This window comes from Pan paniscus, chromosome 17 (genome assembly GCF_029289425.2).
Source record: "Pan paniscus chromosome 17, NHGRI_mPanPan1-v2.0_pri, whole genome shotgun sequence".
NCBI lineage: Eukaryota > Metazoa > Chordata > Mammalia > Primates > Hominidae > Pan > Pan paniscus.
The window spans coordinates 32676582-32704425 of record NC_073266.2 but is presented as its reverse complement, the minus strand read 5'-3'; the positions used below and the strand labels follow the sequence as shown (position 1 = coordinate 32704425).

General features: G+C 41.8%; 1 long non-coding RNA gene across 1 annotated transcript in view; it reads left to right on the top strand.

Moving 5' to 3' along the window:
* The window catches only part of LOC117976767 (uncharacterized), a 75266-nt gene that overhangs the window by 30638 nt on the left and 16784 nt on the right, over positions 1–27844 (top strand). The window contains exons 4-9 of the long non-coding RNA XR_008621846.2: positions 5735–5792; positions 8461–8520; positions 9769–9944; positions 11672–11778; positions 15553–15759; positions 17231–17334. This is a non-coding gene — a long non-coding RNA (uncharacterized LOC117976767). The remainder of the gene's footprint in view (positions 1–5734; positions 5793–8460; positions 8521–9768; positions 9945–11671; positions 11779–15552; positions 15760–17230; positions 17335–27844) is intronic.

Here is a 27844-nt window from a genome sequence, read left to right as displayed (position 1 = left end):
GTGGATGAATTCCACTCATGGTTGCTCCAGAGCCAAACACAAGCAGACCTTATGTGCACTTCGCCTTGGACAGAGGCAGAAAGCCACTGAGCCTGATGCTGATGCCCGTCCTGGCTCCTGCCCTAAAGCAAGCCCATCTTCACTTCCCATCTTGCAGATGGAGTTTCCAGTTTCCTGTGATCCATGCCTCAATTTTTTGCTTATTCAATGGAGATAATAATACTTACCACTGATGAGTTCTCGGGAAATGAACAATACTACCTACCTTTCACCACTAAGTTTTGGGGAAGTGAATGAGGTTGCAAGGAAAAAATTGCACCTGTAAACTCAGCTATCTTCAATACGTGCCCAAGTTTTTATTTACATTGATGTCCATCATTTGAAGAGTTAAATAGTTCTAAAATACTTATTTTAAAAGCAGCTCTCCTCCTTCTCCACCACCTTCCCATACACTCATATCTTTTACCCCATTCCTCACAATGTGATTCATTTAGTTTTTGATGAAATTCTCAATGTTTATATTTTTAGTAGCATGAAAAGTTACTTACAGCTTTGTATTTACTATGTCACAGTTACAATTCCTTTCTTTTATAACTCCTCTCATCTGGAGTTAATAATTGCCTTCTTGATTTTTTTGCATGGTGCTCTATGTATCTATCACTATTGCCAAACCTGATGATAGATCTGTAAATTTCTTCTTGACACATTAGAACACATTAAGAAACATATCCATTCTACCTACCTATCTATCCATCTGTCTTGGAGATATACCTTCGGAAGCCCTCTATTCTCTTCCTTACTTCTTTGCTCTAATTGTTTTCTAGGCCTGATGCATAGGTTTTATCCTGGGATCCTTCCTCACCATTCTCCCATAGGTTAATATTCTTTCTTTTTCTCTTCCTCTGGTGTTGGATCCCTCATTTCTTGAATAGCTTTTCCTTTTCCCTCTTTCTTTGTTTATTCTGATTAAACAAATCCTTCAGAAACTTTTGAGAAGCATTTGAGAGGTAAAATTTCTGATGCATTTTATTTCACACTCGATTGACAGCTTGATTGAGAATAGAATTCAAGGTTAGGAAGCCTTTTGCAAAATATTTTTTGCGTGTATGACAGGGTCCCACTCTCTTGCTCAGGCTGAAGTGCAATGGCACAATCACAGCTCACTGCAGCCTTTGCCTCCTGGCTCAAGTGAACCTCCCACCTCAGCCTCCTGAGTAGCTGGGACTACAGGGGAGCACCATCATACTGGCTAAATTTTGTATTTTTCTTTTCTTGGTAGAGATGGGGTTTCACCATGTTTGCCAGGCTGGTCTCAAACTCCTGGGCTTAAGGGATCTGCCTGCCTCAGCCTCCCAAAGTGCTGGGATTACAGGCATGAGCCACCCTGCCCAGTTAGCATGGAATTTTGAAAACATTGATTCATTGTCATCTATCTCCCAAGTTACTCTTAAGAAGCCTGGTACTATTCTAATTCTTCATATTTTGTACATAATCCATTTTTTCCTCTCGAATCTTTTAAAATATTCACTTGGCCTTCAGTGTTCTAAGTTTTTATGATGCTACTCTTTGTTGTGAGTTCATCTATCATGTTGTCCGATGGCTGGGCCCTTTCAATCTAGAAATACAGGAGCTGTCATTTTGGGAAATATCTTTGAATTATTGCATTGGTGATACCCTTCACTACCTTTTCTCTGTTCTCTCTTTCTGGAACTCTTGTTATTTGTGTATCATACTTCCTCGATTTACTCTCTAACTATTTTATAATTTCCTGTATTTTTCAATCATTTTGATTTTTTTATCTGTGTTCTAGAAAATCAACCTCACTCTTCTTTTTATTCTTCCCATTAAGCTTTTACAAATATTTTAATTTAATTTTTAATTTCCAATGGTTTATTTTACTTATCTGAATGCTTTTTTTAAAAAGTACACTGTTCTAGTTTTATGGATGGAATATCTTCTCATTTCTCTGAGGATATTAGTAATAGTGGGTGTGTCGGTTGGTAGGTATTCTAGTAAAGAACTTATTTTGTTTTTTCCCATGTTTCTCTATCCTGGTTATCGGTCTTGGTCTCTGTATTAGTCTGCTAGGGCTACCATAACAAAGTACCCCAAACTGGGTGGCTTAAAACGCAGAAATTTATTGTCTCACGGTTTTGGAAGCTAGACGTCTGAAATCAAGATGTCAGCAGGGTTGGTTCCTTCTGAGGGCTATGAGGAAAAGATCTGTTTCGGGCCTCTCTCTCCTTGACTCATAGAGGCTCATCTCTGCCTCTGTGTGCATTTTCTTCCCTCTATGTGTGTCCCCTTCATATGGCATTCTTTTATTTTTTGAGACAGAGTCTCACTCTGCCGCCCAGGCTGGAATGCAGTGGAATCATCTCGGCTCACTGCAACCTCTGACTCCCGGGTTCAAGCAATTCTCCTGCCTCAGCCACCCTGGTAGCTGGGATTACAGGCATGCACCACCAAGCCTGGCTATTTTTTGTATTTTTAGTAGAGACGGGGTTCACCATGTTGGCTAGGCTTGTCTCAAACTCCTGAGATCAAGTGATCTGCCTACTCGGCTTCCCAAAGTGCTGGGATTACAGGTGTGACCCACCACACCTGGCCCATATGGCATTCTTTTTTATAAGGACACATGTATTGGATTAGGGCCCACCTTCCTCTAGTATAAACTTACCTTAAATAATTATATCTGTGACCCACCCCTACTTCCAAATAATGTCATATTCTCAGGTACTGGGGGTTAGGACTTCAATATATGAATTTTGTGGGCACACAATTCATGCTGTAACAGTCTCTGGCATCATGTCAGAGCTTTCCTCAAGTGTCTGGCATGTGACAGAGACCATTATCTTATGTGTAAGAGCAGGGCACTGAAAGCTGATATGGAAGCCCCATATGGGTGGGGCTGGATAGGAGCGGGTTTCACTGTGAGGAGTTTCACCTGGCCATTGTATTACCATGTTGGCATCTGTAGGTCTTCTCTCTTGGGCTGATTAAAAAATAAATAAATAAAAATAAAAATAAAAATAAAAAATTTCCATCTGCATGCCTGAGCACCAGCATTCTGGGTGCTAACTATAGGAAGAGGACTGAGGCTGAGGTTATTCCATTCATAAACCATTATTCATTTCCCCATTCCCATCTTTGCACCCTCATCTGTGCCCATTGTCCTCCAGTGCAGAAATTCCAGTTTTACCTTCTTCAAAGAACAAATGCCATTTTCTGATTGGAGATGGCGAGGGGCAGCTACCTGGCTCTTCAGAGTCGGGGAGGGATTTTGAGGTCCAATTCCTACTTAACAGATTTAAGCCCATCTTTCTGTTTCAGCCCCACCTTTACCCCACTTCCAGAGTTACTTTGTGCCACCAATTCCTATGCCCTTTGGGACTTCTAGGGTGCAGACAAAATTGTATAATAGCTTTTCTTCCCTTTATCTGTCTATAGAAGGATTTCTGTTTCCTTAGGTCTGTCTTCTGAGTTAGATACCAGTAAACCTTTCTTTCCAGCTTCTTAATGTTTTTTGATCTTATCTCTTTTCCCATTTTTATTGTCTTGTGTGTTTCTGCCATTAAAAAGATTCCTCACTGTCTTCTGCACATCTAGTGGAGTTTCAGTAGGGGTCACAGGTAAGCACTTTATTCAATTCACCCTGTGTTGCCAGAAACCCCTTCGTCTCCTGTGCCTAGAACAGCCCAAGTTGGATTCTGGTGGCAGTAAAAAGAATCCTGCCTGGTAGAAGAGGACAAATGGAGTTGAGGGAGCAGGGATGGGAGCTAAAGCCACCACTGCCTGCCCACCATACACTTCAGCCAAGCTTTAGCCAAACCAGCTCCTGATGCCTACAGAGGTCAGGCTTTCTTTCCTCTGCACCTTTGTTTATACTTTCCTCTTTGTCTGGATAATCCCTTCTCCCCCTGACTGCCTAGAAAACCGTCACCTTTCAAGAGTCAGTTCAAGGCTTACTGACCCCATTCTAATACTTTCCCAAAGAATTGGCTCCTCTATCCCCCACTCTTCCTCCTCCCGCATAGTAGATTTTATTGTACTTGTCTGTTTACAAGTCTGTCCTCCTCTTGATTCTGCACCCTTTCAGGTAGAGATTGTGTTTTGTCTTTGTACCTCCATGCTTGACATATAGCAGATTTTTAATAATTTTCTGCTGTTCATATCCTAGATAGGTTCTGGTATGATTTCAGGATTTCATATTGGGAATATCACATGTGTGGCATGTTTCTATGCAATGCTACAGTTCCTGGGCACATATGGAATTCTATTTCCTGTTTAGCTCAAATTTTCCTTTGAAAGATGTTAAACTGCCTCAATTTCCCCAAATTGACCTCTCGCCAGAAGGTCAAGAGGAGAATGGCCAAAGAAGCACATCGTCTGCTGATGATTTCTCTGTGGCTATGCAGATACACATTAACTGATCTGACTCAACTGGAAGAGCTTTGCGCTGTTGGGGAGCATATGATAGCACACATTTTGCAACACTTTGGGAAGAGAAAATAGTGGTCATTTCATTTCTAGGGTTTCTGAATACTGATAAATTTTATTGGGCCAATTTCATTTCTTTTTGGGGGTCCTGGATCTTTCAAGGTCAGGGCCGCCATACTTCTCATAGACACTTCCTGGATGAATGCTGTGGTACTGCAGAGAAGATGCTTGTGCACACAGGTTACCTCCATATATCAAAAACTTATGACAATGATGATGAGTTCACTAGCTAGTTCCAGCAGTGACCAATTCAGAGTGCCATCATATGTCATTTATTCACCCAAAATGTACCAAGCCCCCTGATAGTCATGATGCAAGCTGTTAAACACTGAGAAGATAAAATCATTAAAATTCCCAATAATTAGTAAGTGCTCACTATGTACCAAGCACTGCACTAAATGCTTTATGTGATACTAACCATTCGGGGGCAGGAAATAGAGGAGGAAGTAGAGATTTCCAGCAGTTAAGTAACTCAGCCCAAGTTATACAGGTGGGGAGAAGTCTACATTTCTGAATTTGAGGGCTTGGCCACCTGCTTAACCCTCTGCTGCCTGCGCCGGGAGTGGGACATTGTCCTCACCCACTGGAAACTCTTTCTCAGCTTTTCCTGAGTCACAGTTATACCCTGGCTGTCTCCTCCTCCCAGTAAGATTACATTGAGAGAAGAAAATGACTCTCTTGAGACCAGAGAATTAAAAACAAGAGCTCAAGAGAAGCTCAGTCATTAAAGTATTAAGTTTCACATTGATCCATGGCTATTCTAATACAGCTATTCAGGACTCTTGGTAAACCCTGGTCTCAGCACCGCCCTCCTCTTGTTCGGAGGTGTCACCATACCCAGTGGAAATGTCATCCAGTTTGCCACCAGTTTCCATTTGAAAAATAGTCTAAGAGAGATTTTTAAAATCCCTGACACTGAGAGATTTGTTGGTGTATTTTCACTTTCAAGGCTAGCAACGGGGGATTCTCGGGATTATTTTTTTCACTTTCACAAATGGAAATGTATGCCTTGAGAATTGATTTGTCACTGTCTGGTTTTAAATTTCTGACTGGAAAATAATGATAATCATGTTACTCTCTTGATTTCAGCCACATCAGGAAGCAGTAAGTGGCAGGGCCATCTCAAGGAAGAACCACCAGTCTCCAGGGAGTTTAGGTCTTAGATGTGAAGCCTCAAGTAATTTGCAGAGATTGTCTTGCCTGTATAACACACCCTGTTGTTGCTTTTATACAGCCAAACTGACAGGGGTTTGTGAATCAGAACGATGGCTTTGCATTTTAGCTTAGGGAAGGTAAGGAATAAACAATTTTAATGGCTTTGGGATAAAATACAATATGGGTACTTTAAAAAATGGAGTTTCAAGCTTTTCTGTTATAAAATTGTGCAGGTGTGCAAAGTATTTTTACTTCTCTTACAAAAGGAAGGACTATATTACTCTGCAGTTTAAATGCACTGGTAAAGAAAGGAAACATAAATGGAAATAAAGGTGTAAAATGGCACCCAAGCTACTCTTAGCATAGTTTTTAAACAATTAACCACCTCCATAAGCACCTAACTGAACAAAATAAGAATAACAATGATAAAAAATGACATTTTCTGTGGAAGTCAAATGATATCAGTATGCTAGAAACCATTTAAAACACAAAGGTCTTCATCTCAGAAGTCTAGAAGCAATTCTTGAGTTCAGTTTAGGTATAAGAAAGATTAGGCTTTTGCAAAACTCTCTAACCTAGATTCAAGGATTCATGACACCCAATCCAGAATATACATTTGCTCCTACTCACACCTAGAGGGAGAATCGTGGAACAAGTATCAGGAAAGAAATGTTGGTGTCATGTGGTCAAATATCAGTATTTAGACCTGTGTTTGTTTGTTTTTTAAGTCTCATTTGCTTTACACTCTCCGAAAGTGGATTTAAAATGGCTAACATTTTTATTTGGCTTTGTATTTTTAAAGATTTAACCAATGAGTAAAATGCAGTTCAGAGCATTCCAAAGCTACACAGCTGGTTACTAGCTGAGCCAGGACTACTCTCCCCCTTCCCAGCCTATGTGGATTTTTGCAAATTAAGGCAACTCTTTTATTTCAAATGCTGTTTTCTTCAAAGATTGTTGCCATCCTTCCCATTGTTTTGAACAACATCACCACCTAACCTTTTCTGGAAGCCTTAAAACTGCAGCATGTTTAAACATGCAAACATTTTGTCATTTAACTTTTTAAAAAATCACTGGTAAATTACTAGGTATCCTTTCTGTTTGGCTTTGTCCCATATGTGGAGAGAAGCCGCTCCCTCCTGTTTTCTCCAGTAAGATCTAGGCAGCCTGGGATGTGCCCAGCAAGTCTGACTGCTCTCTGCAAGTGGAAAGAGAAAGCTCCGCATTGATTGGGCAGTCACTGGCAGCCCCTTGCCGGCTCCTTATCCATCTGCAATTCTCACAGCAATCCCACAGACAGATAATATTTTTAATGGCCAAGGAAATTGAGGTTCAGAGAGAGATTAAGTTACCTGCTCAACCATGTAGCTAAGAAATGTCAGATCTTGAATATGAACACAGGTCGGCCAGCCAGACACCAAAGTAGGTATACTTTGCACTGCACACTGCCCCTCCTTCAGAATATAGGTTATATGTTAAAGCGAGGCATAGATCTTTCAGGAGATTACAGTCCAAGAGGGATAAATGATGACAATAATAATGTATTATATCTGTATACATTTTCCATCTCTGTGCAAGACAGTGAGCCCAGCATAGTGTCTTAGCATGCTGTAGGGGCTCAGTAAACCTTCAGTAATTACAAAAAGGAAGGAAGGAAGAAATGCAATATGAAGGTGAACAGGGCATTTTTCATACCCTGGCAAGTCTTACAGTCTTGCCAGGGAGACAGACGTGCCTCTAATTAACTCTACTCAAATTACAGCAATAGTTCTCAACCTTTGTTTTACGTCAGAGTCCCCGAAGAGGGAGGAAGAGGGCAGTGGCCAAAGCTTTCTAAAAATGCCAATGCCAAGTGCCCATCCCAGGCCAGTTAAAGGAGAACCTCTGGGTGGGACGAGGTGGGTATTTTCAAAAGCACACCTTCCCCAGTGGTGCTAATGTTCTCCCAAGCCTGGAAACCACCAATGTGTACAGCATTGAGTCTGTTAAGAAGGACAGAGAGTGGAGGTGTCAGTGCAGCTGTGAGCACAATGGGTCTTTCTTCAGGGATGTAGCGTATAGCAGGCTCTGTAAAGATGAGTCCAGTTCAACATGGTGACCATGACAAGAGATGGACTTTCACAGAGAAACCACAGAGGAGCTGGGGGTCACCTAGAGTCATTGGCTGGAAACACGACCTGAGATCCGAAGGCCAGGCTTGGGACCTCCAGAAGCCACTGTGATCCTGGGATGGCGGGCGTAGCAGGAACAGAATGCAGAGTCAGTCTGACTCTGCAGCTTGAAATGTGGATGACAGCTCCTGTAGGCAGCTAGAACTGGTCACTGGGAGTCCAACATAGACTGAGCACCTTTTTACATGGAGGTGAAAAGAAAGCTATACTCTGTTTGGGAGGTCTGGCTCCATCCTTCTGGAATTCAAAGAGTGTCTCTGTAAAATAACGGGGTTGTCCCAGAAAAGCAGTTTTTAAATTATGCTCTTGGAGTAATGGGCAGTGATTCTGAAATTTTATGAATATGAGACTCACTGGAGGATCTTGGTAAAATGAAGATTCCCAGGCTCCCACCTGAGAGTTTCATTTGGTGGGTTGCAGGCAGGGGCATGGGATGCAGAAGCTATGTCTGCTAACAAGCACGTGGGAGGGAGAGCCTGACACCAGCCTACTTTGAGAAGCCCCGTTCAGGGTGTCACTGGGTGCCTTAGGGACTCTGTGTGGGTGTGGGAAGGGGCAACAGGCAGGGCGTGGGCCCTGACCCCCATTTCAAACACAGAAGCATTGTCTTTGGTTTATATATTGGACTCTACAGGACCTGCTTTGCAGAAAGGATCTCATTGAGAATAGCAAAAGGAAGTTGGGAACCATTACAGTAAGTGATCTCAATATCCCTTCCAAATTCCAACAGCCTATGAGCCTCTGTGCAGGAGATTACCAAGGAACAGGGAGCAGGAGAGTGCAGAGAAGGAAAGATTAAATTGGAGACAATGCTTTTATTTAACGAGTGGGCAGAGGGGAATATTGTCAAGGGAAAATACATAAAAATTTTGAAAGCTTCAGTTTTCAAATACTTTTGGAACCCATATATCATAGAGATAAGCCAGAGAAACAGAAAACATCTGGCAAGGCAGCATTTTGCCTTATGTAAAGGAAGCCGGTGGGTAGCTGGTGGGAAATGAGAAATTGTCCCCCAGGATGGGGAAATAGCTCAGAGCAGCCATAACTGGAGAAGTTCTTCTCAAACTTACATCCGGCAAGGACTATAAAACCCTCCCTACTGAGTCACAGAGGTATTCCCAGGATGCATTTTGAAGGAGGCATTTGCAGAGAACATCCACAGAGTATTTTGCATTGGAAGAGAATTGAACCGCAGTTTCAGTGGCTCTGGGTTCCAGCATACACTTGTGAAATAGTAAACAGAGGAAGAAATTGAGAGGACAATAGAAATAGTATTAACATGTGGATTTTGAATCATTTCAGAAAAGTCAGCTGATCACTCTTTTCATAATGTATTATGATGATACAGAGAAAGGGCCAGGCTGACCTGCACCCACGCGACCTGTGCATGCTCACAGTTCCACCAGCCTGCATGTCTCTGTGTAATGTAATTGCCTTTCTCCCTAGATAGACTGTAAGCTCCCTTCAAGAAAACTGGGCTGCCTTCACTGTGGTATCCCAGTACTTAGCAAAGTGCCTACCAGATAATGGGCATATAATAAATAGTGCTTGATTTTAATTGGCATGGACCTAATAGAATGCAGAAAAGAACTCACTATACATGACTTACTAGAAAAAGGATTTCAATGGAACCCACACTAGGATATTCTCTGATCACCCATGGCTAAGACTGTTCATACCAGAACCAGATTGGTACTTAAAATACTATATTTACACATTATTTCTATCTTTACTTACAATTCTGATTAAGTAATGCATGATTCAGTAAGACCCATTTCTTCACTCTTCACTGGGAGTTCAAGTTCAAGTGCAAGTTCTTTATTATCTATTTTAAGGCCTTTATTATCTATTTTAAGTCCCAAGTTCAGGGATCCCTTCAGTTCTTGTATGTAAGAATTCCTGAACCGGGTTGATTCAACTAAAATTTGGGATTTCTCTCCAGGCGCCCAGCTGGATTGGTAGAGGAGACCAACCACACCCTCTGCAGCACAGCACCTGGAGAGGAACTGCTGCCATGACCATGGAGGACACCCTCTGGATACAATGCCAGACTTGATGTGGGACTGACCAACCTATGGACCCCAGGCACCACCACCCAGACCTGCTCAGCACCTGAAAGTAAGTCCTACTCTTCTGATGGAAACTCTAGGGTGGCAGCATGAACTTCTCTGCCTCAGAGGACAATAGGGAAAGTGATGTCCTCCAGGAAGCACAGAGAAGTACTGGGATGAGAGAACAGAGACGATCTACAAGGATGAGATCAGGTATGGTCAGCATCCCTCACCTCCCAAATCCTCTTCCAAGTCATTCCTCTTGCACCCTTGTGTGAAAACCCTTCCTCCTTTGAGAGGCTATCAATCTGGCTCTATCACAGTGTCAGTCAAAATTCCCTCGGATGTAAACAACAGAAACTGGCTGGCTGATGTAGGCTGAAAATGAATGTATTCAAAAAATGCTGGAGAGCCACAGAATCATGGGGATGGTGCAATGGGATGGGGTGAGAGGCACGACTGAAGAACCAGGTTCCCAGGCTATGAAACCAGGAACAATGCCCCAAACCAATCTGCAGATGTTGTCTGCTGAAAACCCACAGCCCACTCGGCACCAGGCACTCCTGGAGGCTGCTGTCTATGCCAGTGCTTCTGCAGGTGGTAATTGTGCATGCAGATTTGGCAGCGGTCCCTTTCCAGAGTGGCTCCTGCACAATGGGTACAAAGTTGAGCTTCCTGCTGCAAGTTAAGGGAGGCATGTCTGATTGGCAGAGCCTAGTCACATATCTGTATGCACCTGCCAGGGAGTCTGAGAATACGATCCCAATTTCATAATGAAAGGAAGTCTCCATCTCCTAAGATGGAGGATTCGCCAGACAGATTCTGTCCTACCAGTCAGTTGCTACAATCACCCACTACCTTTCCTTGTTACTTCTGTCTCCCAGTCTCCAGGTTACTCCTTCTCCTGTTTGTTAGGCACTCCCCCACAGACTTTTCCTGTACCTTGTTCTGCTAGCATCACCAAGGATTTCTGTATCCTCATAAATGGTCCATCAGACATCTTCACCTCACAGTTCCTTGAGCGACTCAAATCTAGAGACTTCTACCTCTATGTTACTCTTGTCACATATGCCCAGACTTCCACCGAGGAACCTACCATTGCCAAGAACTGCTCTAATTTAGAACTCTTCACCTCTAATTTCCCATTCTCACGGCCTCATCACCACAACACCTGATCTTCTGGAGACAGGTTGCTAGTGCTGCTGCTCTCCTGTTGGTCTCCATGAGGCCTCTCTCTCCTTCTAACACAACGTGGAGCTGAGCATGGCTTATGAGCATGCATAACTCCTTGGTTCATCTCTGTCCCAATCCTTTCTGGAGGACGTCTTCTTTTGCATCTGTCCAACAAACCTATAATAAGGCATCCATTCCATAAATTATCTACTACCAGGCTGCTAGCCCTACTGGAGAAGGTTTCTCAACCTGCTGGTTGGCATCACTAAAGGTTCTTGATCTCCTGCCTTGGCTGGACCTTGAGTGCACAGAAACAATTTCCTTCTGTTTTGTCAGCTACCGTTTTAATATTTTTCCACTTTCCTCAAGCATCCCTCACCCCCTTCAGTGTTCTCACCCTTGGCAAACTGCATGACTCCTATCTTATCAGGAAAATGAAAGCAATAGGGCATGAAGAATTTCAACTACACATCTATTGTTATTGCGACCCAAACTTCATTCCTTTCTTTCATTTTCAGACAAAAGGCTGTCTTCTTTTCAGTTCAAGGTCAACCTCTCTTCCCAAACTTTGTTCTCCACTGCCTTCTCCAATAGTTTACTTCATCTGCTTTGTATTTTCAGCTTTTCTGTCTCCTCTTCACTCTTGATGTAGACATATCTTCAAGTCATCTTCTCCAGGCGACACGAGCCTTAAGAGCATCTTTGTACCCATCAGGAACGAGTACACAGTGAGTGATATGCATTTGTTGAGTTGGATCTTTTATATTTCCACACATATTATCAACATACCTGAAATTTATACTCTAAAACTTATATCATTATCTATATTCTAAAAATGTGTATCTTAAAACTCATCTTTGCTTAAGGACCCATTAACAGAGAAAGGCTTTTAGCAAATTTATTAATTAGGGTCAATCTATTGCTATTTATTTAGCTTATTAGCTTAGTTGAAGTCTATCATTATTACTTTTAAGTAAAAGAGAATGAGCTTGAATTTCATATGTATATATCAACTGCATGTTAAATAATAATTGTTACTATTAAATTCTACCCATGGCTTTTATTCCTAGAACAGTCCCATGCTAACTAAGCTTTTTTTCATAAAGTTGTCATAATGTAAAAATTGCTAAGGGTAACTCCTGGTAAGAATCCCTTTCCACATGCATCATCAATGCACGTGATGGTGGGTGTGTTAAGGAGGAGGAGAGAATGGAAGGCAGAGCTTACAGTGTCTACTTGGACAGTACAAAAGTTTGTCAGAATTTTTTTTTTTAAAAAGCTACTTCAAAGAGGTGAGTTTTGAATTGCAATTCAAAATGAGGGTGGCCAGGCACAGTGGCTCAAGCCTGTAATCCCAGTGCTTTGGGAGGCCAAGTCAGGAGGATCACTTGAAACCAAAAGTTCAAGACCAGCCTGGGCAACATAGCAAGCCCCTGTCTGTATAAAAAATTTAAAAACTAGCCCGGCATAGTAGTGCATGCCTGTAGTCCCAGCTACTTAGAAGGCTAAGGTGGGGGGATCAATTGAGCCAGAAGTTTGAGGCTGCAGTGAGCCATGATCATGCCACTGCACTCCAACCTAATGACAGAGTGAGACTCTGTCATTTATTTAGGCATTTATTTATTTATTATAAATAAATAAATAATCAAATGAGGGTGACACTCAGAGCCACAAGACCAAACCCCAGGTAAGAGAGAAGGTGAGCATTAGAGTCTAAGAATGGTTAGTATATGCCATGCTCTCTAGGAAGGCCCCAGAACCCTTTACAAGATACGCTGGGGATGAAGAGAGATGAAGTTACAACAAACTATATCTGCTTCAAGGTCCTTTCTTACAGCTCTCTATATATGACCTTCCAGAAAAAGAAAGCCTGCTTTCTTTGATGCAGGGATTGTGTTGTGAAAACTCTAGTGCTATGGCTGCCGGTTTTTTCCCCTTTCATCCACAATAGTAATTTCTCCTCCAGCTGATGAGCTCAAAGTGTTATGGTTCCAAGAAGAAATGCTACTTGCAAACAAAAAAATCAGAGGAGTGTTTTTAAATCCAAATCCTTTTATCTTCTGGTTTGCATGTGAGGAAAGCCTATTTTTTAATATATGCAATGTCATGAGTGGCTCATTATTCCCATGCTTGAATAGAAGGAGAAGGCTGAAGTTTGGGTAAGATATAAAAACAGATGATCCTTCATCAGCACCCAATAGTCGGAGACCATTTTTAAGTAGGTAATAAACAGACTTCTTTGCTAAGGATGTGCTCTTGACAAGAAGTGTTTCTTAAACTGAAGGTCGAAGTCATTGCCGTGGGCCTCCAGTTGGAATGCAAATCTGCAGGTCTTCCACAGGTTTCTGAAATCTTACGTCTGGATTTCTGGGGTTATCTTCCATGTCTCCAAATGCTAACACATATGCGGGAAATGCAGGCTTGTAATGGTGGATGTCCCTACAATGGGCTTTTTTTGTGCTCTTGAGATTTCTGATCATGTTTTTATGTGATTCTTCAGTCCCTGCACCTACATTCCATACCTTGGAAAGTTGAATGACTGTTCTTGGTCTCAGCTGGTTCTTCTCAATTTCAGTAATGATCTCAGGACATTCATTTATATAAAAAAATCTGATTAACGGTGTGATGCTCATAGGCAGACCCAATTTTCTTACCTTTTAATAAATTCATTAGCGGATAAAAGTGGGCCTCAAAGAATAGTACAGAGAGATGTTTACCCTCAGTGGAACAAGTGTGCTCTTCTTCATAACTGACTGTAAATAAAACTAATATCTAATTAAGAGGTTGACTTGGCTTAAAATATACCTCCTAGGCTGGGCCTGGTGGCTTCTGCCTGAAATCAGCACTTTGGGACACTGAGATAGGAAAATCACTTGAGGGAAGAAGTTTGAGACCAGCCTGGGCCACATAGCAAGACCCCATCTCTACAAAAAAAAAATAGAATAAAAGTTCAAAAAATAGACCTCATTGCTTAGGAATTGAATGCATTGAATCCTAGCAGAGCTCTGATTGGACACATTCCCATGTCCTGACCCAACCAATCAATGGTGGTATGCACTTTCCCTGTAATGGCTGAGACCTAGCAGTTCAGGATGGAAAGAAGTTGGGATGGACAAGTGGAAAACATTAAGAGAGTCTGGAAGCAAGTTATGGGCAGTGGCAGGGGGCTGGGGCTTCAGTGCCTAAGAGAACAGGTAGGGAGAAGAGGTAAGAAGACAGGTAGGAAAAAACCTCCATATGTTTCAGAAAATATGATGAATACTATTGCTGGATAAACAAAAGCTTAGTCATATTGAAGAAAAGGGGAAAAAAATAAACACCTGGTTTTAGGAACTACAGAAGAAGGTCAAGGGCATAGTGGGCAGCACATCCTCCACCACCGCACCCAGCACAGAAGACACACACTTGTCCAATCAGTGATCAAGCTGAGGGCACCTCCCACATCACATACCTTTAAACTGCCCATTTCTAACCCACCCTATGGCCACAGCTCCAGTTCAAGCCACCCACACCCTTCACCTATATTACTAGAACACAGCCTCCCGATTCTCCCTCTAATTCGAGCCCCCCTCCAATCTATTCTCTTCGAGGCAGCCTGAGTGAGCTTTGAAAAGAGCAAACCTTACCAGTCAGTGTCCTGCTTCAGACCTTTCAATACCTCCCCATTGCCCTGAGCTACAAATGCAGCTCCTTGACCATACCTCTGGGTCCTGGGAACCCCTTTCTGCTCTCCCTTGGTATCTTCTTAAGTCAGAGAAAACTCTCACAAGCTAGCAAGCTTTGTGCTTTCATTTTTGCTCATAGGACTTTGCACACAGATATCATGACTTGGTGTAGACCGTCTTTTCCACTCACGACATTGGCATGAGGAAAGCTGGTGGAGACCAGCTTTCAACATAGCCTTCCTTTCCCCCCAGGGAGCCTTATCTGATTTCTCCATTCTGCAGTGGATTCTCCGGCTGTGTCACCTTAGATCATCCTACAAACTCCCAGCCTTAGGACTATCATATCCTATTGTCATCCTCTGTTAACAGTTTCTTCCATCCAGCCTTATGGCCTTGCCACTCAAAGTGTGGTCCAGGGGCCAGCAGCACTGCCATCACCTGTTAGGACTGCAGCACCTCAGGCTCCAGCCCAGAGCTACTGAATCAGAATCTGCTTTTACCAGAATCCCTGGGTGATTCACACACACATTAAAGTCTGAAGAGCACAGTCCTCACTATAAACTCTATGAAGATAAGAGCTTTTCTTTCTTGTTCACTGTGGTCTTCCCAGGGCTAGATGATGGCCACACAGTATGTCTTTCTTTCTTGAAGAGATCAAGAACATGGGTCCCATGGAGAGGCATGAAGCTCAATTTCGCATGCATATGTTTCTCCTTTCATAAATATTCATGACTCCTCCTATAGCTCATTGAATATCCGTAGTTGGCCACCTCATTCAGCATAAATCCCCATCTTAGTCTTTCCACTGTCAAAGTGCCTGTTTCTGGCTTCTGGCAGGAGGCTGTGCAACCCTGGAGGCTGCAACCTTTTATGAAAAATAAGCTCTCCATTCCAAATTTACAAACCTCATCATTCTTCAGTTGACAACACTGAGGCTGCTACCTCCCCTGTGGCTGGGAGCAAGATGAGCCCCAGATGTGTTTCCAAGTGAGTCTGATTGGGACAGGAGCCGACGTGGGACTTGGAGGCTGGAGATGGGAGCAGGTATGCAGTGGACTCACTGGCATGGGGCAGGCAGTGGGCTGGGTCCTGGGTTCTATCTGTTCCCATGAGCTGAGCAACACTGGACAAATTCCTTCACCTCTCTAGGCCTTATTTATTGACCTATAAATTGGGCAGATAAAAATATCTATCTTTCCTTTCTCATTGGAATCTTAGTAAGATTAACTGATTCAACACATGCAGAGATGCTTTGTTAAAAGTAATCAATTATATATGAGAGAGAGAAGAACCCTTATTTGATCCTGTTCTTTGATCTGCTCAGAGCCATGCACCCACCCTGCAGTGAGTGGGCCGGGCTCAGTGGTCGAGCAGGTGCAGACCCTCTGTCAGAGGGCAGCCTTCCAGGTCACTGCCAAGGCCCACGCTTCCCAGGAGCACTGCACCAGGTGCAGGAGCACTGGGGGCCCCACCCTGACCTGCCTCGCTCAGTGTTGAATGTATTCCAACCATTCAATAGGGATAATGAGCAGCAAGAAATCCATCAGTCCCCTATCAGCCCTGTAATCCTGACCCTATTTAACAAATCTGATGATACTTAGCATATCAGCATGTTTGCTTTCTTTCCAGCAAACAGTCAAACATGATTAAATCTTTCCTCATTTCCATATTAATAGGACACCCGTGTGAGAAGAATTTAGGAAAGCACATTTCTGGAAATCTCATTTTTGATTTAAAATTTTTCAATGTTGCAATGAACAGAGACACACTGGCACGCAAAATTGTCCTCTCCTGCCAGGAGCTCCCTTTCCAGCAGCTTCCAGTGGTCAACAGCTGCATCACAAAATGCTCTCTTTTCCATCAGTTTCTTAGGACTGCAACTTGAGGGCATTTCTTGCTGTTCTCTCCTTACTGGGAAGAGAGGAGAGGGCTTCCTAGGGAGCTGGGGAAGTTATCTTCTCATACCTAAAGATGACAATGACATCCTTCTGTCCCCTTCCAGATCTCAATCCTTTCCTATTCTAGTTGGATGTCCCATTTCTTCTTACTTTTCTGTAGGTTTGGGGCTGGGACATTGTGTGGCTGAGGAATGGAGAGAAATGGTGAATACAGTTCCCACTGTACCCCAAATCCATCTTGCAGGCTGACAGCCTGTCATGCTCTCTTCTTCATGAAGGTTTGGGGTTGGGGGTACAGCCCCATCCTCTCCTGCACAGGCACTTTCCTACTGAAGAGACACTGGGGACAAGCTCAGGCTCTGGAGGCAGCATCACAGCTTCCTCAGGGGCCTACGGTGTCATTTGGAGCAAATAGCTCCCCAACACTGCTTCTTTACCTGTAAAAATTGGAATAATGTTAGTATCCACCTCATAAGATTGTTAGGAGGCATCTGAAATAAATGATGCATTTGGAACACTTAGTGCACAGAATACAGCAAATGCCCAATAGAAGTTGGCTATTGTTATTTTGTTTTTATTGCTCTAAATAATGCATCAGTATTCGCTGTTCCTTCCAGCATTCACAGCCATGGAGAGAGAACTGTTCACTGCTACCATCCACACTTCTGGGCCCCTTCAGCAGCAGGGTGACAAGGAAGAGGGAAATCGACTTGGAAAAGAGGTGGGCTTCTGTCGCCCCTACTCAGCTACTGTGCTTCCATTCATTGTTGCCATAGAAAGAGCACTGCTCTGTGATGAGGAGATGTGTGGGTTAGCCCCACCTTTGCTTCTTATCACTTAGGGGAATGCTCAGTTTCTTTAAGTTCTAAAACTTGGGGATTTCTCTGAACTTGCTCCCACTTTCTTGTATTCCTGAGTTGGGTGCAGTAAAGATGATTTATCTGTAGAGGACTCACCAGAGCCCTGTGAGGCAGATTTTACAGGGGAAGAAAATGAGATCCAAACTAAGGTTAAGTGACTTACTTAGGACTGGAACACAGGTCTTCTGGGTACAGACAAATTGTTTTTCCACATGGCCCCACTGACTCCCAGAAGACCAAGGAAGCCTGCTAGCTGAGAGATGCTGTGCTCCTACTGTGGCAGATTCACAGTTGACTTCTGTCCAGCAGGGCACTCCCTTTTCTCTCTAGATGCTTTCCTGCCCAGACTTTGGAGTGCAGCCTCAGGCTAGCTTTTTAGTCACTGCATTCCCATCTCCAGGTGTCTGACCCTGTTTCTGGAGTTACTGAGCTTCCTTCTGTTTCTGAATCCTGCCATCTGCACACCCTCAAGATACTAGCATTCTGGGTGTGCTTCAGATGACATGTGACTCTTGCTCTGTGAACCTTTCAAAATAATTTGGGGGTTTTCATACAAAACACAAAGCAACGAAAATGATCCTTTTTGTTTTGAGACTTAGGGTAAAGAGGATGAGGGGGGAAAGGGGAGGAGTGGTCCCTTCCCTTCCCTTCCCTCTGATTTCATCCCCTTTGAGTTCTAGATCAGTTACCTTATGTGCACCTGGGTTTTGGAAAAACTCTCAAATTTGTTTTTTCTCTGCTCTCACACCACCACAACACTAATCATCCATACAGAAGACTTGTGTGGCCAAATGCTGGGGGGATTTCCCACACATCAAGCAGCGGACACCAGCAGGGTGTCCTCCAATTCCATTCTGACACTTTCTACCCAGAGAAAGCATCAGATCCCACAGATTGAGGGCTCAGTCCCCAAGACTGCTCCCTGCCAGACACCAGTCAGAAATCTGGACCTCCAAAACTTCTAACCAACTGGCTTCAAGTTGGGGTTCCCATGACCCCCTCTTTGTGTTTGACTAATTTTGGAAATACTTGCATTTGCTATTTATTATAAAGAATATTGCAAAGGATACAGATGAAGAGATGTGTAGGGTGAGGTACAGGGGAAGGGCACAGAGCTTTCATGCTGTCCCTGGATGCCACCCTCCAGGAAACTCCATGTATTCAACTATTCAGAAGTGCTCCAAACCCAGTCCTCCTGGGTTTTTATGGAAGCTTCATGACACCAGCATTCCTTCCCCCCAGGTATAGGGCTGGATCCTCTCTAGGGAGGGTCTCAACCCACAGTCAGAAAGGCAGGGAAGATTAGAGTCCTGCCTTTGTGCAGGTGAAAGGAGGGTAGGAGGTCAGAGAGATTCTGTTTCCTGAGGCCCCACACACCCAAAATTATAACACAAATCTGTAACGGGGCTGTGGGGGTTATGAGCCAGGAACTGCGGATGAAAACATATGTATATATCACAACAGCGCAACCTGCCTGAGTCTGCCTGTCCTAGGGAGGCCACATGTGGTCTTACTTCCCAGTAGATTACAGAGAGCTGCTCTGTACTTCCCAGTAGATTACAGAGAGCTGCTCTGTTCTGGCCTCCCAGTTTCATCCTCGCCACGGGCTTCTAGATCCCTGTGTCTTTGAATGTTTGCCTGGGAAACACCATATGTGTGAACTAAGTTTATAAAGCAGCATGTTTAAGAATAAATTTCAAGATGCTATTTTTCAGCAGCCTATGAATCACTTAAACTCATTTGCAAAATAAACCATTTGCCAGGGGAAATTCATTTTTAATGACCATAGAGAGAATGGAAGTCGTAATGCATGGGGCTTCTCCCTCCTGGTCGTCGTGAGCTATTTTCCTAGGAGGGATAAGCACGACCAGCCACATAACTTTTAAAGGCAAGTTCTTGAGAAATAAAAATATATATAACATATCCTGTCGACTCAGACTATAGTTTTCAGAGCTGCATGCCATTTTGTCAAACAACTTGGGGCTTTATTTTGGTCTTTCACCAGAAGTAGAAAGATGAATATTATAATAAAGATTTTATAGAGTTGTTATATGCCTTGATTTACCAAGGAGCCATTTATTTCACCACCTGGCAATAAAAAATGTATCTGAAAGATACTTCCCCAGAAGGAATGTTAAGCAAGAGATGGGTTCTCAGACGAAATGTGGCTGGTGTGTCTCTGATGGGTGGAGGGGACGCAGGCAACGATGATCGAGATTTGCCATCCACATTGCCAGGTTTCAAATGTGTTGCTTTCATTTTATCACTTTGTGCTGCCTTTTTTGTGTCTGTGATGCTTGGCTGAATTGTGCCTCTTCAGCTTTCTCTGCTCAGTGTGTTGTTTTTAATATCCTTATCTGGAGAAGGGGAGCTGGGGCCTAGTAATGATGAAAGATACGTGCAGAAAGCAATCAGCACCACTTCATCAGGAGCAAAGCCAGTATGTAGGTCATTTACGTGGATCAGAGCCCCTTGCATCAATCTCACTTTCTTCAGAGAGCGTCCAGGGCTGTGCCAGGGAATCATCTAGTGAGAGGAGGCACGTCACAGGGATTTGCACTGGGAATCGCTGACCATTTCCAGATGGAGTGCAGCAGGATCAAGGAATTGCAGGAATGCTCTTGTTTACTTGTCATGATAATTGTACAAATAGTGCTGGCTTCCCTTTTCTAGCATATTTTCTTTTAGCAATTCCAGACATGGCTACGTTTCTAAAATCAATCGTGATTGGGCCTTCAGGGATGAAACCAATCACACCGACTTTACCGAGTGATCGGTATACAAACCCTGCATGGTGGTTGAATGTTGAAAGAATGCCGTGAAATGGGGCTTCTATGCTGGCACAGAAGCAAGTCCCAGGTCTGTGCAGAATAGAATTCAGTTGCTTCTGGCTTTCGTGCTGACCACGGAGTAAGAAAATCTTGGCTCGTTCTAATCTGGTTCCATACAGCCTAGTGAGTAGAAAGCAAATTGGGTTTTTGCTTAGACTTAACAACAGCACGCATGCATGCCTGCCTGGTGTGCAGTGTGAAACTATTTTTCTTAATGTAAACATTGGGACAGCAGGAGCCAAGTCCTATGTCTGATGTTCAAGGAACAGTCAGACATTATTTCATTGCTTTTTAATATATTTTTTTTAACTCTCTGAGCTTTCAGCCTTCCTGCATGGCAGGCCCTAAGTACAGTGGACCTAGGCAGGAGAGGGCAGAGACGGGGGAGCTTCCCAGGCTGCAGTTTCCTGTGAGTTTGGAGGTTGGGGGTTGGAAATTGGGTTAGGCTCCAATCAGTCACTGCTCAATGTCGTTGAATGCATTATCCTTGTCTACACAACGGTGCTTCAGGACTCTGTATGTATATGCATGTGTGTGCTGTCCTATCCCTGAGCACAGGGGCTGTCCTTCATTCATCTGTTTATATCCCATGGCTAACACAGTGCTTGTCCTCAATGAGTCTGGGAGACAATACCATCTTTTAAGGAAGAAACCCAGAGTTATAGCCCTGAATTAACTTTATGCCAAAATACACCCCCCCATCCCCGAACTTACACACAAAAATTAGCAACTTAAGGGATACTATAACAAGAAAAGCTTTATGAGTTGGCCAGCATGAGCCCTAATAACAGTAGATGCCTCTTCATATGATATAATATGAAGTCCATGACATATTCTTTTTTTTTTTCTATTTTTTGAGAAGGAGTCTCACTCTGCCACTGAGGCAGGAGTGCAGTGGTACCATTTCAGCTCACTGCAAACTCTGTCTCCTGGGTTCAAGCAATTCTCCTGGCACAGCCTCCCAAGTAGCTGGTCTCGAACCAGGCTGGTCTCGAACACCTGACCTCAGGTGATCCACCCACCTCGGCCTGCCAAAGTGCTGGGATTACAAGCATAAGCCACGGCACCCAGCCTCTTTCTAAAAAAAGTTATATTTAATTAACATTTAGATCTAACTTCTACTTTACAGAAAGTTCAGAGACTAGAGAAACAAGTTAAAGAATACCCAAAGGAAACAATCATACAAATTTAGACTCTGGGACACTCTGTAACACAACTGGCCCAATCTCTTAAATATGAAACTTAATATAAGAGACTTAAATATTATTCTCAAAAACCAGAAAAGGTGATGGGGAAAATGGTCTTGATTGTGAAAAAGACTTAAGAGATATAACAATCAAATGTAGTGTGTGTTTCTCCATGTGAGAGCCTGGTTTGGAAAAAAAGAAAAGCTGTAAAGGATTCTTGGGGCTAACTGGTCAAAGTGAAGCCTGAACTGTGCATTAGATGACACTAGAGAGTTACATATGAAAAAGGAATTGTTGGATCTAGGTAGTGGTTCTTCATTGTACCAGTCTTTGTATTCTTCTGCATGCTCAAAAAATTTTATCAAAAAAAATTTTATTAAAGAAAATAAAATAGCAATTTGACAAGAAGGGGAAGGACATTCTAATGCAAGGCATCACATGAGCTCTTAGGCATGGAGGTAAGAATCAGTGTGGTAGGCTCTGGGACCTACAGGGTGCTTGACATTGCTAGACTGTCAGATTCACATGAGCGAAGCTGACAGTGGAGTGGAAAAGCAGGATCCCCCATGCTGTCATGGAGCTTGGACTTGGGAACCACTGGAGGCTTCTTTTTAAATAACAGCTTTACTGAGATACGATTTATATGCCATAAAGTGCACACTTTTAAAGTGTGTGATTCACATGGACACATAGGGGGAACAACACACACTGGGCCATGTTGGTCAGGGGTTGTGGGAGGGAGAATAGCTAATGGATGCTGGGCTTAATACCTAGGTAATGGTTTGATCTGTGCAGCAAACCACCATGGCACACGTTTACCTATGTAACAAATCTGCACATCCTGCACATATACCCCGGAACTTAAAATACAAGTCGAAAAAAAAAAGATAAAGTGTGTGATTCAGTGGTTTGGGGTATATTCCAAGAGCTGTGCATCCATCACCACTATCTAATTCTAGACCATTTAGATCACACCAATTTGAAACCCTATACCCATCAGCAGTCACTCCCCACTCCCCTCACTGCCCCAGCACCTGGCAAACACAAATTTGCTTTTCTGTCTCTATTTATCTGCCTATTCTGGACATTTCATATAGACAGAATCCTAGAATATATGACATTTTCTGTCTGGCTTCTTTCACTTAGCATGTTTTCAATGATTATTCATGTTGTAACATATGTCAAAACTACTCTCTTTTTTATGTTCAAATAATATTTTATTGTATGGATATACCACATTTTGTTTCTCAGTTGATGGACATATGTATTAGTTCCATTTTTGGCCATTATGATTACTGCTGCTATAAACATTCATGTACAAGTTTTTGTGTGGACATTTGATTTGAATTCTCCTGATGGTATACCTAGCAGTTTAACATTTTAAGAGCTGTCAAATTGTTTTTCAAGACCATTGAACCATTTACATTCCCACCAGCAATGTATGGGGGTTCAAATCTCTCCACTACTCACCAAGACTTAAAATTGTCTTTTAAATCATAACCATGCTAATGGAGATTGATATCTCATTGTGGTTTTGATTTGCATTTTTCTAGTGAATAATGAGGTTGAGCATATTTCATGTGTTTTTTGGCCATTTGTATACATTATTTGAAGAAATATCTATTCAAATCCTTTGCCCATTTTCAAATTATTTTACCTCTCATTTTATTGTTCAGTTATAAGGGTTTTTTAGATAGTCTAGACACACGACCCTTACTGGGTATATGATTTGCAAACATTATTTTCTCCCACTGTGTGTATTGTCTTTTCACATTTTTATGTGGTCCTTTGAAGGACAAAATTTTTAAATTTCATGAAATTCAATTTATCTTTTTTTTTCCTTTTGTCACTCATACTTTTTGTGTTATATCTAATAAGTCATTGTCTAATCTGAGGTCACAAAGATTTACTCTCATGGTTTTCCCCTCATCCCCAAAAAGTTTTATACTTTTAGCTCTTACATTTATGTCCCATTCATTTTGAGTTAACTTTTCTACATGGTGTGAAGTAGGGGCTCAACTTTATTCATTCGCCTGTGGATATCTTATTTTCCTAGCATCACTTGTTGAGAAGACTATTCTTTTTCCCATTGAATGGCCTTGGCACCCTTGTTGAAAATCAATTGACCATAAATGTACAGGTTTATTTCTGGGCTGTCAATTCTATCCCATTGATATATCTGTGTAACCCAGTGTAACACGGCTTACTGTAGTAGTGAGTTTTGAAACTCGGAAATGGGAGTTCTATAACTTTGTTCTTTATTTTCAAGGCTATGTTGGTTATTCTGGGCCCCTTGTATTTCTAAGCAGTAGGTTAAAAAAGAAAGAAAGAAAGAAAAGGTCCAGAAAGAAGAAAAGCCAGCTGGGAGCTTCATAAAAATGCATTGTATCTGCAGATCAATTTAGGGAATATTACCATTTAACAATATTAAGTTTTGTAATCCATGAACATGAGCTGTCTTTCCATTTATTTATATCTTCTTCCTTTCAATTATATTTTATAGTTTTCAGAGTATAGGTTTTGTAGTTCTTTCTTTTAAATTTATTCCTAAGTATTTATTATATTTGTTGATACTGCGAATTGAATTGTTTTCTTGTTTTTATTTTTGGATTGTTCATTTTTAGTGTGTAGAAATATAGTTGATTTTTGTATATTGAGCCTGTAAACTTACTGAACTTGCTTATTATTTCTAATAGCACTCTAATGGATTTCTTAAAATTATCTTTATGCAAGATTATATCATCTCTGAATAGAGATGGTTTTATTGCTTCATTTCCTATCTATATACCTTTTCTTTTTCCTGGCTGATTGCCCTGACTAGAACCTCCAGTACAATGTTAATAGAGGTGGCAAGAGTAAATGTCCTCATCATGTTTCTGATCTTAGGGAGAAAGCATCATTTCTTCATCTGATGTTAGCTATGGGTTTTTTACAGTCTTTATCATATTGAGGAGTTCCCTTTCTTTGCTAGTTTGCTGAACGTTTGTTTGTTTTTATCCTGAAGGGGGTGTTGGATTTTGTCAAATGCTTTTTCTCCATCTGTTGAGATGATCATGTGCTTTTCCCCCTTTATTCTACTAATGAATCTATTACATTGACTGATTTTTGTTGAACCACTCTTATGTTTTTGTGATAAATCCCACTTGGCCATGATATATAATCCTTTTAATATGCTGCTGGATTCGGTTTGGTAATATTTTGAAGATTTTTATGTTACATTCATCAGGAGTATCGGTATATAGTTTTCTTATAATGTCTTAATCTGCCCTTGATATTAGGGTAATACTGATCTCAAAGAATGAGTTGGGGAAGTGGTAGCTCGTCTTTTATTTTATAAAAGAGTTTGTAAAGGATTGGTGGTAATTTTGTCTTAATGCTTTACCCATGGTAAAATTCATCAATGAAGCCACCTGGGGCTTGGCTTTTTTTATAGGAAGTTTTATGAATGCTAATTCAATTTTTTTACTTGTCATAGGTCTATTCAGTTTTTATATCTCTTTGTGAGTCAGTTTCAGTAACTTGCATCTAAGAAATTGCCCATTTTATGTAGGATATCTAATTTGTTGGCATACAATTGTTCATAGTATTCTCTTATCATCCAGTAGTGATATTTCCTCTCTCATTTCTGATTTTACTAATTGGAGGTTTTGTTTTTTATTTCTTGGCCACTCTGGCTAAACATTTGTTAATTTCATTGATCTTTCAAAGACACAACATTTGATTTCATTAATTTTTTTCTACTGCTTTTCTATTCTCTATTTCAATTATTTCTGCTCTAGTCTTTATCATTTCTTTCCTTCTGCATATTTTGGTTTAATTTGCTTTACTTTCTATAGTTTCTTAAGGTAGAAAGTTAGATTATTGATTTGAGATCATTTTTCTTTTTAATACTGGCTCATATAAATTCTGAGCTATAGCTAAGCACGGGAGGGAGGGCTATCAGCAGACATGTCAGACATGCAGCCCTGCCTTATGCCCAGTTCCATAGTTGTTCACTCACAAGGATTCCTGTGGCAATCCATGACAAAATTTTTATGCTAGAATGAACCTCAGTGATTTTCTAATCTCCTTCCACTCCACTTTCCAGGAACCTGAGGCCCAGAGAGATTAAGTGACCTTCCACAAGGTCACACAATCAAGGGTAGTAGTATCTGTGTACATCAGTCTAAGCTTGGCCAACTTTCCTTAAATGGGAATAGCCAGATCATGTCTACTGTATCTTAGTAATATAACTTCTTAATTACAAGGAAACCTTACAATGTTAGCTATAGAGAACAGGTGCCTCAAAGTAATTTCATAAGAATTTTCTGTCAGTAGTCTAAAGAGGGACACACCCAGGGTTCTACTTGAGCCACAAATGGGCTGTTCTCCCCTAAAGACCTTCAGTCGGAATCTCATAGATATGAAAATCGATATTCCTAGATATGGGCTACCACGTGGATGATTAGGGTGTTTTGTGTTAGGCAGGAAAGTTTGCTTGTAGAGAGATCTGCCTTGAAAAGGGTACTTATGTATTCCCTGATGGGAATCAGAATTGGTCCTGGTGAAAAAGAAAAAGAATCTCTGGCAATAACAAATGTTGGAGAAGATATAGAGAAAAGGGAACTCTTGTACACTGTTGGTAGGAATGTAAATTAGTACAACCACTATGGAGAACAGTTTGGAGGTTCATCAAAAAACTAAAAATAGAGCCACCATATAATCCAGTAATCTCCCTGATAGGCATACACCCAAAAGAAAGGAAATCAGGATATTGAAGTGATATCTCCACATCTGCATTTATTGCAGCACTCTTCCTAATAGCCAACATTTGAAAGCAACCTAAGTGCTCATCAACAGAATAATAGATAAAGAAAATATGGTACATACACATAATGGAGTACTATTCAGCCATAAAAAGAATGAGATCCTGTCATTTACAGCAACATGGATGGAACTGGAGGTCATTATTGTTAAATGAAACAAGCCAGATACAGAAAGAAAAACATCATGTATTCTCACTTATTTGTGGAATCTAAAAATCAAAATACTGAACTCATGGAGATAGAGAGTAGAAGGACGATTACTGAGGGCTGGGAGGGATAGTGGCAGAGTGAAAGGAAGTGGGGATGGTTAATGGGTACAAAGAATAATTAGAATGAGTGAATAAGACCTAGTAATTGATAGTACAATGGGGTGACTATATATGTATATATATATATATATACACATATATGACTATATATATATGACTATATATACATATATGACTATATATGACTATATATGACTATATATACATATATGACTATATATATGACTATATATGACTATATATGTGACTATATATGACTATATATATGACTATATATATATAGAGAGAATCAATACTAATTTAATTGTACATTTAAAAATAACTAAAAGGGTACAATTGGATTGTTTAAACACAAAGGATAAATGCTTGAGGGGATGGGTACCCTATTTACCATGATGTGATTATTATGCATCCCTTTATCAAAACATTTCATGTACCTCATAAATATACACACCTCCTTTAATTTTTATGTAGCCACAAAAATTAAAAATAAATTTCTTAAAAAACAAGAATTGGTCCTGGAGTTTCAGACAGGGCTGAGCCCCAAGAAGGGTTAAGTTGGCACAGCCTTCTTGGTTAAGGACTTTGGAAGCAGGGGCATGCAGGTCACACAGTGATGCCAGGTGTCAGGGCAGCAATAAAATAAGAAGGCTAATAAAGTTCTTTGCTCTGAGATAATGCAAGGAGGCAGAATGGAGAGGCCAAGAGAGAAGCCTAGAAGCAAGGGCCAGGAAGAGTGGGGAGAAGATAGATACTAGTGAGGGGTGGGAAGAGGGGTGGGAGGCTCTGGGGGCCAAACTGGGAGGGCCAAACATGCTGTGGAAAATGACCTTTCCCTCCAGGGGTGAAAAGGAGGCTTAAGGACATAATTTGGCCTTGGTGGAAGAGGAGAGGGTCAGCCAGAAGCAGGTCCAGAGTCAGGGTAAGAACTGTGTTCATTCTCCCTGGAAGCTCAATGCCTGCCCCAGCATGAGAGCTGGTCATTCTCCTCCACATGCTCCCCCCACATCAGCAGCCCTGCTCCTCAGCAGCCTTCCACTCTGAGCTCTGGAAGAACCTTAATCACAGAGTCCCCTTCCCCTTGTGCTCACCACTCAGAATTAGCAACTGCTTTCCCCACACGGCAATATGCACCCCAGAGAAATAGATCTGAATCTTACCTTCCTCTTCCCTAGCCCAGAGGAAGGACTTTGGGATCAAAGAAGGGCAAGGGAAGACACATAACAGGAGCTGGAGAGGCTGGTGCTAGGGACCTGGGTCGATCTATGTCCCAAGGACC